This window comes from Aptenodytes forsteri, unplaced genomic scaffold, assembly GCF_000699145.1.
Source record: "Aptenodytes forsteri isolate BGI_AS27 unplaced genomic scaffold, ASM69914v1 Scaffold295, whole genome shotgun sequence".
In the NCBI taxonomy this organism is placed as follows: domain Eukaryota; kingdom Metazoa; phylum Chordata; class Aves; order Sphenisciformes; family Spheniscidae; genus Aptenodytes; species Aptenodytes forsteri.
Window position 1 is genome coordinate 520,599 of NW_008795861.1, and position 14,339 is coordinate 534,937.

Genomic DNA, 14,339 nt, shown 5'->3' on the forward strand with positions numbered 1-14,339 from the left:
CCTACACGGCAGCCTCATGCCTGTTGCATCCCATGGTGGGCACAAGTGTGCTGACACTTAAACTCCAAAAGCTTTTTCTTCCAGCTGGATGTCTATCATGACAGTCAGGAGGAGCTAGAAATTATCTCTGAAGACTAAAGCAACTAACGAAGGCAAGCATGGCTGGATCAGCCCCTTGCACTGGTGCACACTGGACTCTGGCTTGAAGGACTGCAAGGGAGCACCCAACTTGAGGAGTCTGTTTTTGCTGTCTTATAACTGCTCATGAATAACCCCAAACATAAACAACTGGTTTTTTTCCTTACAAGCAGCTTTGTCTTGGGAGAAGAGGAGGGGAGCCAGTGCAGCCCCTCTGTGCTGGTAGCCGAGGGCTTTATTGCTCGAGTCTGTTCACAGCCAGCTTGTGGCCATTTCTCCATGTGGCGGTCTCTCATTTAGCTCAAATGATTTTCTGTCTGGCCTGATGCTTGCCCCTGTGGAAAGCAGCTGTATTACCTCTCAGCTTTCGTTTGCTAGGATAAACAAGCCAAAAATGGGCACCCGACTTGCTTGACACTTCCCAGTGATGCTTCCCAGCTGGTGCAGCAATGGAGCTGGATCCGAGTTGCGGGGGTCTGCGCACCCATCTGCCTGTCTGGTCTTCTGCAAAAGCCTTCCGATCCATTAGGCTTTCTCCAAATGACTTTCTCTGCATTTGGTATATGAATGTCCCATTCATATGTGTGTGTCCAAGCCCCAGTGGTGACTTGGGGACGTTCCCTCCTGCTGGCCCCGTCCATGGCAGTGAGCCTGGCCAGGGCGTTGCGGCTGGTGCCTCCCCTGCAGCACCAGGGGCTGCAGCATCAAGCTCCTGGTTACTCTGGTTGGGCAGGTGAATATCTTAGCAGGAAAAGAAAATACCAGTAGGAACTGGTCATGATGTTTTCCACTTGCTCTTGCCTCTGATTTCTACCTCTTAGCCATGCAAAATCTGCCAGAAGTTAAGAATTATGCCCACCTTGTGAAGGTCTCAAAATCGAAGATGTCATTTGTTTCAGATTATCAGTCGGCTCTGGGAGCTACAGAGAAATCTGTCGCTGTCTTGTATAACCCTGTCCAAGCAATACTTTCTCCACTGTGTGAAATAACTCAGTGAATTTCTAATTACACAAATCTAATTAAAGGCTGAATGTAATGACTATGCCTAATCATAATGATACACCCATTTCATTAAAAAAAAGAAATTGCTTGTGTACAACAAACCACCCAATTTAGTACAGAATTAATATCCGCCTCTCCGGCTGGAGCTGTGCAAGCACTGGCTCGCGTGGGCATCCCCGGGAGGTCCACACGGCCAAGCTGAGTCTCGTGTGGCTGCGTTTGAAGCTCTGGCTCTTTTGTAAGTAAAGTCTCAAGAGGTGTCTGTGTAAGATGAGGGTGAGAAAGGACCCTCCCACTGGCCAGAGCTTTGAGGGACTATGGTCTGTGCACCATGACCAAGCATCCAGGCAGCCACTGAACTGGGATTTAGTGGATTTTGTGTCTGAAGCTCAGCAGTGGTAGAGCAGCAGAGGCGCCTTTACTGCATTTTCACGTCAGCTCTGCTTGATGATCTGGTCTGCTCTCAGAGACCAAAGTAGCACAAAAAATTATTTATCACCCATTGGAGATCTTTTTCTGTGGTTTTCAGTGTGCTGCACCAATGCCTGGAACAGATGGCACGCCTCTGACGAAAGCCTGTTTTGTAAAACTTCTCGGATCCCCTTTTCCCGCAAGGTGCCTCTGCCATCAGCAGCAAGGTAAAAGCGCATAACCACTGCAGCAGGCAGAAAACTAACACCAGCCGTGCTGTCCAGGTGCCAGGCAGCTTGTCAGGCCTCTGCTAACTGATGCACTGGGCTGTTGATTCTTCCTTTCAGCTCTAATGCAGTGCCCGCTTTTATAAGAGCTCCAGCAACATTCCTGTCAGAAGGAGACAGTTTCTTACAGCAAGACACCAACCTTAATCCATGCAACTGAGTGCGAGTTGCAGAAGGAACAGCTGCACTTATAGGTCTGGAGTTTTCTATTAATATTTTTGCAGTAGTTTATTGCTGAAATGACTCTTGCAAAAGCAACTGTGGCTTTATCCTTTCCTTACCCTGGTGAATGCAGCGGGAAGTTTGTCCTGCAGCATGGAGACTGTGCCCAAATTTCTGGCAGGCCTGAAAGAATTCAGATATCAGAGGGGGAGCCAAATATGGGACAGAGGGAATAATATCAGGGCAGTGAGGTTAAATAGATAGATAATTGATTTTTTTTTCAGTGCTGGTCTCGGGTGTAAATCCATTGAGGTTAATGAAGTAAGGCAAATTGAATTGAACAGCCCTGTATGGAAAGCTTAGCCTGGCATTTAGCCAGTTTCAGAGGCTGCTCTTGGTGCTCCCGTGGTGTTTTTGATGACTGCATTTTGGTGTCAGCATTTTGCTCATTTACGCTGTCTGAGAAGAGCCAAACTCTCACAGCTGCAACCATTTTAACTTAAAACCAAGAAAGCAAACCTCCCATCCTGTTTCTTTACTTAAATACTTGGATACTTGTGTTTGCTGGGGTTTCTGATCTACCTGCAGTTATTTGGTGGAGCTTGCTCAGGTGGTATTGCAAAGCCCACGGGCTGAGGCTGCACAGCCCTGAGCTCGGTGTATCTCAGCCCTGCATTTCTGCAGTTCCTTAGGAAGCCTTCCACAGTGTTGCTGTAAGCAGTATCTTTTGGATGAGGTGTCAAATATTTGTCACAGAAGCACTCGTGGCACTTTGGCAAGTGTTAGCTCTGGAATCCAAATTAAATTCTGATACGGATCACTGTATCCTGCCAGCCCTCCCCTGAGTTGAACCGGTGGGGGGTGTTTGACTTCCCAGCCTGAGCAGGTGGGATGTGGATGTGTGCCGATGGCAGCTGCACAGCTCAGGTGGGACAGGAGGAGAAGGGAGGCCAGGCAGCCTCTGGATTAACTAGCCCATCAGGATTTGGGTGGGAGGTGATACATGGGTGGGTACAAAGTGGGTTTGCTAGAAATGGAGGATCCAGCCATAACTTTGGGGGCAGAGGAGATGCTCTCCCTGCCAGAAGGGCTGATGCCTGAGCTCACGGGTGCTGGGATCGTGTTGTGCCATGCCTCTTGCTCCAGGCAGGGAGGGAGCCCAGCCCTGGGAGCTGGCACGCTGGCACTGACATGAGCTGTGACCTCTTGGGCCAGAGCTCTCTTGGACCCCTACTCTTGCACACCTTGCATCCCGTCTGGGCACCGCCCCAGCAGGACCTGCCTCCCCATGTGCTCTAACACCCACAGCATTCTACAGAGGACGCTTCTCTGCAGAGATACAAAGTGCTGGCTGTGCCTGCGTTCCCAACAGAGGTGGCCCAAGGGAAGGGGTTGACCCGATGTCTTCTCAGGCCATAGAGATGCTTCACTGGTTTCCCTCCTGCTGGCCTCAAAGCTTGTGGGAAGGACATGTGTTTCATTACAGAAATGGGTCTGAGGGTTCAGTCACCAGCAGAAGGTCGCTTGTTCTTTGCATCAGTTATGCCTGGCCGTTGTTAAATCATAAGTGTCTGTCATGGGAAACAGTTCATACCCTGTCGATCCCCCAGCTGTTGATGCATTGCTCTGTACAGCTAATTCAGCAGGACCCTTTGCTGCTCGTGGCCGGACTTCTGATAGCTTCTTGGGTCCCCTTATCTCAGGGTTTGCTTTTCTGAACGATGCCGACAGTAAGCAGGATGTCTTGTCTTCCCTGCTGCCCCCCAGCTGCTGCCTCCTGACACCCGCCAGGCTCTGGCGCAGAACTGTTTAACCTTGGTAAATGAAACTTTGCAGGTGTTACTGGAGAAAAGGACTCTGCCAAGCAGCTCTCCCTTGGGTCTCATCCGTACTTCTGTTCTCAGGCTTTCCTTGTGATTGCCCAGACTCCTCTAAGAGCAAGACAGGAGCAAAATCAGGCTGGGAACACCCTAATCTTATCATGGCCTTTTGCAACACTTTTTCTCAGGCTTGGAGATCTTCGGGAAGAACAGAAAAAGAAAGCTTTACAGACAACAACCTCCATCCCAGTTTAACTTCAGGAAGGTCAGCCCTGCTACCCCTGACTTGCACTGGGGTGCACTGGTATACTGGTATACACTGTTAGATGTGCAGCAGCTGCTGCAGAGAAATCAGTCAGTGAGAGATGCTGTCCCAAATGCAGCAAAATATTCCTTCAGGCATATTTGTGTCTTCCTGCCCTTTTGTAGTGAAGGATTTCTGGTGAAGACAAAATTCACGTGGCAGGTAAGGCACCTGCATGGGGCAAGGCTAATATCCAAATGGCCTTGCTGTTCCCTTTGCCCAGGTCTTGGGGGACACTTCATTCCTGTGCGGCCAATGCTTGCATCTTATCAACCATGGGCTGTCTGCAGGCTGGTTGAGCTACCTGGGACATGGCTATTTCAGAGTGGTCTCAAGGACCGTCCTGCCCTTTAGGACTGCCACCTGCCAGCCATGCCACCTTGAAGTGGTATCCTGCTGCTTTTGGCAATGGAGCTTTTCCCTGGAGAGAGCTCATCAGCTTGGGCTGATGAAGAACCAAAAGCCATCTGCAGCAGACACCCAGGTCTGGTGCAGGGCAGGACCCCCAAGGAAGGTGCAGTGGGGGAGTACTTTGGGAAGCACAGAGCAGCCCAGTCCTGCACCAGGCATAGGACATCTCCCACCCAACTCAAGCTGCTTATAGAGCCTCTGGGAGAGATTTTCATCTTGGATCCCACAAACTCTGGACAGGTTAGAGCATGGACCCTGATGAGGCTTGGATCCTGAGCTCCTTATTGTGGTGGCAAGGGGGAGAGCCTTTACCAGAGCAGTGATTTCCATCTCTTGCCGTTTCCCTCTATTCCTGCATGTTACCCTGCTTTGTGCAGCAGCTAAAAATAATTGAAAGAAAGGTGTGAGCCTGCACCAAGGGAAGGGGAGAGGGAACCCCTGTGTCTGCATGAGAAATTGGACTCCTACAGCTGACAGGAGCCTGTCCGTCACACAGGCAGCATATGTGCAGAGGTTTCAGTCTCTCTTGCTGGATACTCAGTGGCTACATAAACAAACAGGCTCTGTTTTTGTCTTTGGTCATTCTACCAATGCCTCTTGCTAGCCTTGACTTTTTGGCTTGTCTCTCTATTTTTAGCTGCAGGACACCCTGTCCCCAAACCCGGAGAGGACCTGGGTTTTCTCATACCTCTCTAAATGCATGAAGCCAGCTCTCGCCCTTCTCCGTGTCCCGATTTAGAGAAGGGGCGAGCAGCAGTGCAGTTTCTTCCCACTCACACCGGTGTAGCTAAGCTGAGGACCTGAGCTATGAATATCTGTTTGCCCAGGAGTTTATTGATGATTCTGCTGAATAAGAGTCTTTGAGGAAGGATGGGGAAGGATGTCTGCTCTGTGAGATGCAGCTATGTAAGTGTAGAGGAGCCCTTGTGTGCAGACCAGCTCCATGCTTACAAAGCAGGACCCTGCGGATGCTGAGGGTCAGGTATAGAGTGAAAGTGTTTGGTGCAGGGGCTTCTGCCCTGCACCCCGTCTCCATCAGCACAGCTGGTGGTAGCACACTTCTGGGCATCTGTAGGTCTGCACGGAGCAGGAACCGCAGTGTGTGTGCTTGTCCAGGACTGCACGTGCAGGTGCCGGTTGCATGAGAAGTCCGATACCCTCGGGCTGTGGCAGGTTCAGCGTGGTGTGAACCAGTCTTCTCCCTTGAGTCTAGAACTGAGAGGGCCCAGCATGTTTCCCTTCTGTTCTTTATCTTATTCATATATAAAAAAAGTGGAGGAAAAACCCCACACTTCACATCCAGCAAAATGCAGTATTTCTTTGTATTTTACTGAGAGAAGGACAAGTTTGGGAGTTTATTCTTTTATTTAAAAGTATAAAATGATTTAGTACAATGCAAAATTAAATGTCACTTTGAATAAACGATCAAATGGTCTTCCATTTGGCAAGTGCTGAAATGAGCATGTCTTTTATTGTGCAGTAGTTTCGGTCATGCCAAATCAACCTTTACATCCTTTTCCACTCATGCAGGAGAATCCACCTTTTCAGCAAGCCGAGCCCTTGCATTTACCTAGTCCTGCTTTCAGAGTCCCCTGCCCCGTCTGAGCATCTCTACTCTGGTCCTCATCACCGGCTTCACAGGGCTGCAGGCTCAGCTCCTTGCCATCCTCTTTGCTCCCTCTTCCTGTGCTGAAGTCCTCACTCAGACGCTCGCTTAGGCATGGACTTCAATTTAAGCGTCTGAATGGCTCCCTTGATGTAATTAAGGCTATTTGTGTGCTTGGAGTTAAGTACGTGCTGAAGCACTTTGCTGGATGGAGGCATAAAAGCGCACGAGCTTCAACCGAGCAGCAAAATAGGTTTTATAAGGCACTGGGGGCTGCCAGTCCCGCTCCTCGTCCTGGTGGCTACTAGTGTAAGATGACCCGGGAACTGTGACAGCTTCCTGCCCTCCGCTGTTGCAGACTAAATGTCCTGAGGTCTGTTGTTTGCGCTGCACTGACGTGTGTCCCTGTGAGATTGTATGACCACCTTGTCCCCTGGGAGAGCTACTCAAGGTCACAGGATCCTTTCCGATGACTAGCAAGCCTGCAACGCCTGTACTCGTAATGTGCTACGGAGGTGCTGTTTTGGCCTGTCGAGGTGTCCCAAGGCAGGTGGGGTATGGGGGTGCTGGGAGCGAGTCCCAGCCAGGGCTGGTGCCCCTGCATCCCCATCCCCACATCATGGGTGCCATTGTGGGAAGCAACATGCAGGGGTGGTGGTGGTGGGATTTACTTGGTCAGAGAGATAAAATGCAAGACTGAGCAGATGCAGGTGTAGGTTATACTCGGCGTGAGCAGGCTCGTGTGAGTCCAGGTGCTCCCCAGGTTCCAGGGAAGACAGATCTCGCCACCATGTGCTTCCGTTCTGGCAAATTTGGTGACAATGGCTTGAGATTTCCCTTCTTGTCCTCTGCCAAGAGAGGGTGGTGTGGGTTTATGCTGTCATCTCACTGCAAACCAGGCTGAGAGAAGGCATTGCATGCTACACAAGGCTTAGCTGATTTTCAATTAAAGCAGAAATATGTATATATTTTTGGGGGCAGCCATACGGTTCCTTAACAAGAGGCTGCTGCTGGATTTGCATGGGCAATATTATCTGACCTCCCTGTGCAACTGGTGCTACTCAAGCTAATAATTTCCTATCCGAGTACCAATCTGAATAGCTGAGATATTTTGCACTTTTTTAATGGCTCTCTACTGTGCCTGAATTAATGGAAAAAATGAACTGAAACTAAGATGAGGGTATTGAAGGGAGAGAATGACAAATTGGCTTTAGAGCATGGCAGCAACAAGCACTGTCAGGGATTCACGCACTGACCTTTATCTAAACAGAACTGTATGTAACAGATAAGAATATTTAACAATAATTAATGTCACATCAGTGCAGAGAACAAAATGACTACATCAAACAGGCAAGAAATCCACTGCAAATTACTCAAAAAGAGACTCAAAAGAGAAATGTCAGCTTCTTCGTATCTGCAACCTGCCTTGTGCTGATGGTGCTGGAATTAGACAGGAGGGCATGCAAGTAACGAAGCTATTAAAAATGATTTAGGGACTGGATGATATATACATAAATGAGAGAGAGGCAGAATCAAGCAGAACAACAGCAGGTCTGCTGGACCAGAGTCATGTAAAATCAAACACTAAACTGAGCTGATAATTGGGTGCGGGGATAAACGTGTATAAACCAATTATCTCCACTGCTGAAGTTTTGACAGGCAGCTTAGGGTTTCCCTTTTCTTTTCCTTCTGTCCCCGGGGGATCGCGGTGCACTGTGCTTCAGCAGACACCTCTTGCCCTGGTAGCTGAGCCCCTCTTTGTGTTTTATTGACGGGAGGAACCGTTGCTGGCTGGGGATGTTGAGAAGTTTTTCATTCTGTTTCCAAGTTGGGGTTGTCCCAACTTCCTAGGGGTTGTTCGGAGGGTGGCTGAGCTGGGATGCTGTGGGGATGGCCGGAGGCTGGCATGGGTCTCTGCTTGCTCTGGCTGCTGCCACAGGCAGTGTCAGTGCTGGGCAAGTGATGGAGATCAAAGCAGCTCGGGCTCTACAGGATGCCTGTGTTCATGTTGCAGAGTGGGGGGGACAGTCTGTGATCCCTAATTTAATTTAAAAAAGAATGATGGTCTGTGGATGCACATTCACCAGTGGTGGATTATTTCATCAGTCCAGATGGCAAAACAAGCTGAGTGAGGAGGAGTTAACCCCCTCCTGACCTGCCTCCTGCTGTGGAGCATCCCCTGGCCCTGCAGCTTCAGTCCTGGGGTGGACATTTGTTGGAGAGGTTTGCATCCCTCTGCCCTGGAGTAACTGCCTACCCAAGCCACGGTGCAAAACACACCAGGGCTTGGGAAATGCGTGCCTGATGCTTTTAGCAGTCCAGGCATGTAAATGTAGCGTGCTGGCTTGAAGACTTTTCATCAAGGAATTTGGTTCAGAGCCTGGTAAAATCCTAGGCAGAAGGGATGATGTTCGAGCAGTAAACCCCCTTGCTCCGAGTAGAAACCCTGTGGGCCAAGACCTGGGAAAGACTTGGTTGTTTCGGGGAGGGTGCTGGGCAGCTGCTATTCCTTAGAAATAGTTATTGTCAACAACTGGCAGTGGGTGATGGGAGAAGATCCTGGAGCTGGGCATGGGATCGTCACCTTGCTGCACTTCCTTCATCGATGGCTGCAGATGCTGAGCACATCAAGGTGTGATCTGTTCTCCTTGACTGAAACAGGCTGTGCTGCCACCTGCCAGCGAGAGACAGGCCAGTGCCCCTCCGAGCCAGTTCATAGCCCACTCTTAAACTTCAGCACGGTCAGTGTAATTCGCTTAGCCCAGACTTTTGGAGATTATTCAGCAAATGCACAAATCTAGTAAAAAGCCCAGCCCTAGATATAGCAGGTTACAGTCATTCTTGGCTTCATTCCCCTAAGGCCAGTGGTGATGCAAGGGAAAAACTAGTTTTATTCTAAAAGGGCATCTAGTTTTATTCTAAAAGGGCCCTTGTGCCCACCGTAGTGGATTATTTCCTAAACATAAATTAACTTATCCGCATGACCAACTGTGGGAAGTGTTATTAGCCTCAGTTAGCAGAGGTGAGGTTGAGGCACAGAGCTGGAGCCCGAGGTCATGAAGGGAGTCTGGGGAAGAGCCAGGAACCCCTCCTGAATCTCTTGAATTTCTGGTTGGTACCTTAAAGGCCAGTCCTGTCTGCAACACCTTACCCAACCTGCAGTCTTGCTGGCCGCTAACTAGATTTGTTGTCAGCATTTTCCTGGTGGGAGGAGGCAGCAAGGTGTCTCCGGATTAGCAAGGTTGTGAAAAATAGCTTTCCAACCGGCCTGGTGACCTTTTGACAGCAGGAGAGAATTTACAGGCAGAAGATGGAGACGTCATGATTTAAAATTAGAAACGATGGGGAGCTGTATCTTTGCCCCATGAAGTGGAACAGGAAAACTGACCTGTCCCCGATCCCATCCTGCGCTGAGACATGGTTTAGGGTTTCATATCTCCATTACAGAAAATACTCTGGTCTGCTTGCCTTGGGCAAGGCACATCTTGCTACCAGCGACGTGCGGCTTGGGAGCTGCGTGGCTCGTGGAGAGGGACAGCATGGGAGAGCAGAGAGAGCAGAGCCGGCTCCCAGCGCACACCGCAGGCAGCATCTCTGCCTAAAAGCTACTGTGCAAAGTTCAGCTCTGCTGGTTCAGTCAGTAAAAGTGTCTGATATGCTCAGCTGCTAAACAAACCTAGCCCAAGGTTGGATGAGCAGATAAGTTCCAATTAGAGGATCTGAATATTGATTCACTGGGGAGAAAATATGACATTAAAGGATCACTGGAAGACTAAAGCCAAACTGACGTATTGCTTAAAATGAAAGGCCGTGAATTTGCATCAGAATATAAGAGCAGGGCTTTGACAACGACAGGCAACTAATTAAAGTGCATCAGTTAAACAGAGTTCCTCCCTATTTTATCTCCCTTGGTCGGAAGTATAGAAAAGGCACTTGTTAGAAAAATAGGCACTATTTAAATCCAGGGTGTTACCAATAACATCCATAAAGGCACAAAGCGTAGAGATCTCTGCTTTGATTCACATTTCAGGCATCTCTTTTTCAGGAGGAACATACACTTGTGTCAGACCAACCAAGCAGGCACAGCAGGAGCCTGGGAACGCTCACGCTCCGAGCTGAGCTGCTCTGCGTTTGTTTTCAAGTCAAATGGTTTGGTTTCTCCACGTTTCCCACCGGTCTTTCCTAGCGCTCGGGTGGCACTCTCACCCGCAGGTTTTGGAAGGGCCCTGGAAGGCAGACGACTGCCAAAACCGCCATTGTGCAGAAGAGAGGCTGGGGCACAAGCAGGTCCAAGCTTCCAGCCCGCGTGGAAAACCCATGCCAGAGAAGATTTCAGCATGGAGGGACACACATGATGAGTCTGATTTTGGGCTTCCTCAGATGGAAAAGCGTCAGTGGTGGAAGCTGTTTCGGGAAGGCTTGAGCCAACTGAGCTGCCCTAAATCCCGTGGAGACACCCTAGCAGCTCAAAAGATGGACTCCAGGTCTCCTTTCCCTTATAATGAGCAGCATAACCCATCCGCAGAGCTCTCCTTGCTCTTCCTTGGTTCTTCTCTCTGCAGAAGGTCGACTGAAACCCTCAAATTAACTTGACAAAAGTGTTTCGTCTCTTTGTTCCTCCTGGTGCTGGAGCATGGAGAAAGGGCCTGGGTGACCTGAGGGAAAGCAGAGACTCTCTCCCACCCCACTCAACTCCCAGGGCAAACTTCAGCACCTTGAGGTCACTTCCATAGTGGTGCGCTCCAGTCTCAGCTGCAAGCATCAAACCCAGCTGGACGTCTTATCCAGGACGGCAAGGGGAGGCAAAGTGCTGCTCCTGCTTCTTCCTCTCTGGGTATCGGATTTAGCACTACCATCTCTGTGTCACATGAAGGCACATGGCTGCGCTGATGTACCTCCACTTGCCCATCCTCTACACCAACACCAGCCCTGCCCCATGTTTTGCAGGGACTATTGCTGTGCCCCAGCACACGATGCTAAAATTACCTTCTCTTCCTTGCAAACCACTTGGCTTTGGAAGGATGCTATTTCTTCTCTCCTCTTTCAAAAGGAAATTTTTCTGAGAAGTTTGAGGGAACAAAGGAAGAAAGAAACCAAAGAGAAAAGTTTTCAAGTTGCACCATCTGATTCTTGCTGAGACATGCTGCTGGTGTCAACCTCTTTTATGCGCATCCAGAGCTGGTGCCATTTCACACCTGCTCCACGCTTGTTTTTAAATGACACATAATTATGATAGGCAGTGTAAAGATGAAGCTTCATCCCCAATTAAATTGCATTTTCTGTCTTTTCATTTCCTGCCCCAGTTGAGGAGGAAACCCCTGGAGAGCAAGATCTTTAATGAAGTAGGAGGTGCCTGCAAAATTAAAGGTGATCTTGTTTGTTAGAAGAAAACCGGTGCTGATATATAGTGTTTCCAGAATATTGTGTTTTTGTACGATGCCCTGGGGAGTGTTTCAGGTTACTGGAAATGCCGATGTAAGAATCTCAGGTCATGAGATGAGAGAGCATCCAGTCCGTGATAGTTGCTGTTTGGAAATGTGTATATCCCCACTGCAACACCGGGCTGGTCCCTCTTTACTTTTCTGGAGTCCCCAGTTGATCCCACTGCTGGTGCCAGCGCAACGGCTCGTGTTTGGCACATGGCCCTGGGGAGGAAGAGGGGCAGCACCAGTCCTGCGGGTACATCCCTGTGGGCCCTTTGGGTAAGCAAGAAGGGCATGTCTCCTGTTTTGTATAAAATAATGTTAGAAACACCCAGAACAGACTTTCTGTTTGCAGGTCTTCTGACCTTGGCAGTTAGCAACTGGTACAGAATTGCGGCTTTGGGGAAATTAGAAGATGTTTTCATCAGGGTCTTCATCCCCGCATGAGGTGGGGGTGCCAGTGTCGTGCTGGGGTGACATTTGCTGTGCTCTGAGCCCTGCAGGACTGTGAGCACCACATACCAACCCCAGCACTTCGCTGGACAACTTCCCTTTGCTGCTTCATCAAAATTCAGCCCATTGTGTTGAGTCCTCTGCTGTGAGGACGAGTCTTGGGTTTTTAAGGGTCTATGATATATCTTAGTATCTACACTATTTCATCCTTTATTCCTTCACCCAACTTCCTCTGAATGCCATCCAGCCCCCATGATTTATTACCCTTCAGAGCATTTTGCTTTTTGTTGGAGAATTTATATTTAATTTTTATGCCCATTATCATTCAGGGAGAGAAGGGAAATGCTTTGGGAGCCCAGAGTGGAAATAAAACAGCACATTTTGGTGCAGTTACTTTGTTTAAAAAATGTTGTCGTATTTTGGCAGGATACTTACCTCCTACCTCCTTCACTTTTGCATCGTGGGTTGAAGTGATTCTAGAAAAATCACAGGATTGTGCACTCAACTGGTTGACTCCAGCCTTGCAAGGGCTGGAGTCTGCTGCTCCTGCTGCCTGAATTCATTAGGACTCATGCAGTAAAGAGGAACTCGGTATAAGAGCGGGACAATTTGGTCTTTCATGTAGCTGTACATTTGGGAAAAGAGGGATTATGGAGCAGCAGAGGTAGACTTCCTTTTCTTAGCTCCCTTGATCTTGCTAGTGGTGAGGTTTTTCTATGCCACCTCCTGTACAGCTTCCACTTCAGGTTATCAGTCAACTTTGTAGACCTCATCTGGGTCTAACTTAACGTCCTAAGGGACGCAAAGAGGTGCAGTAATTTGGCCCTTGGTCTCACAGAGGCACCAGCACACAGTGGAGCCAAGACCAGAACTCAGAGCTTCTGATGCTCTTTGATGCACCATGTCCGCCTGCCCCTCATACTTCCCCTCCCCTCGCGCACTTTAGAGTTGTTCTTATCAACAGAAGGCTTTAGGAGCAAGATAAGCACTTTTGCCTCAGTCGAGGCATCTGGGTAAGTTTGGGAGGGGGATAGGGGAGGGTATTGAGAACTTCGTCCAGATCTCAGGTAAAACCTCTGTTCCTCCTTCCTCGCTGGGATTTGCTTCTCCATCTGCCCTGTTCTGTCCAAGCAACAGCAAAGTAGGGACCTTCAGGGCTCTGGCAGGTATGATCGGAGGAGGCCATGAGCCATTTGCTTTTCCACATCCCTAGTGTCTCTGAGAGTTTTGATGTTTAGGGCTCTGCTCAGACCTGGTTTGGCCTCAAGTTTCTCTTACTCTCTCCCCTGTTCTGCATCTCTCCTGCATGAAGGCCCATTCTCGTGGCATTGCTGCACTCATTGATTCCAGCACTTTACATATTCAGTTGAACTTGTGAGAGATGCTGCCAGATCTCTGTAGGGGCTCAATAAACTTGAATGATGGGTCCATTGAAATGGAGGGGAACTGAGGAAACGGCACTGGGAAGTTCATCATCTTGAATGCTTTATTGGGTTCTCGGATGATGGGAAACATGGCCATGTGGCAGCGTCCCCTGCTTTTAGCCTTTGTCACTGTGGTGGCCTTTTCGTGCAGAGCTTTGAACCCCTGTGCAGGAGGGATTATCCCTTTGGTACACTGCCAGAACATGCAGAGACTTCTGCTGCAAAAGCCAGCGTGTCATCTCTGATCAGCTCATTAGATATGTGTCCTCATTGTTGGTTGAAGCCCAGTGCTTCATTTCTCTGTCTCTTTAGTGCTTTCTCAGTTTTAATTAAAAACTTAATTCCAGTTTGACCTTTTGCAACGCTGTGGCATAACTGAGACTGAATTGAGCCTCTAATTACAGAGGGTCTCTCCTGGCAGGCTGGTTGGATGAACTAACTGTTCACCCTAATGTTTATGATGACTGGCAGGGGCCCTGACTGCTCCTCCTGCCCTCCCCATGGGATTGGGCAGCCCACATATCTGAGTATTTCACAGAGCAGGTGTCGTGGTTTAACCTTAGCAGGCAACTGAGCCCCACCCAGCCGCTCGCTCACTCCCCCCCCAGTGGGATGGGGGAGAGAATCGGAAGGGTAAAAGTGAGAAAACTCATGGGTTGAGATAAAGACAGTTGAATAGGTAAAGCAAAAGCCGTGCACGCAAGCAAAGCAAAACAAGGAATTCCTTCACGCCTTCCCATGGGCAGGCAGGTGTTCAGCCATCCCCAGGAAAGCAGGGCTCCATCACGCCTAACGGTGACTTGGGAAGACAAACGCCATCACTCCCAATGTCCCCCCCCTTCCTTCTTCTTCCCCCAGCTTTATATACTGAGCATGACATCATATGGTATGGAATATC

At 49.2% G+C, this 14,339-nt stretch overlaps 1 protein-coding gene across 1 annotated transcript in view; it reads left to right on the plus strand.

Annotated features, from left to right (window-relative positions):
• The first annotated feature begins 1,674 nt into the window (after positions 1–1,674).
• Positions 1,675–14,339, plus strand: part of RALY (RALY heterogeneous nuclear ribonucleoprotein) — a 107,700-nt gene continuing 95,035 nt past the window's right edge. Inside the window, exon 1 of the mRNA XM_009284000.2 lies at positions 1,675–1,778. The gene's annotated coding sequence lies outside the window, so the exon portion shown is untranslated. The remainder of the gene's footprint in view (positions 1,779–14,339) is intronic.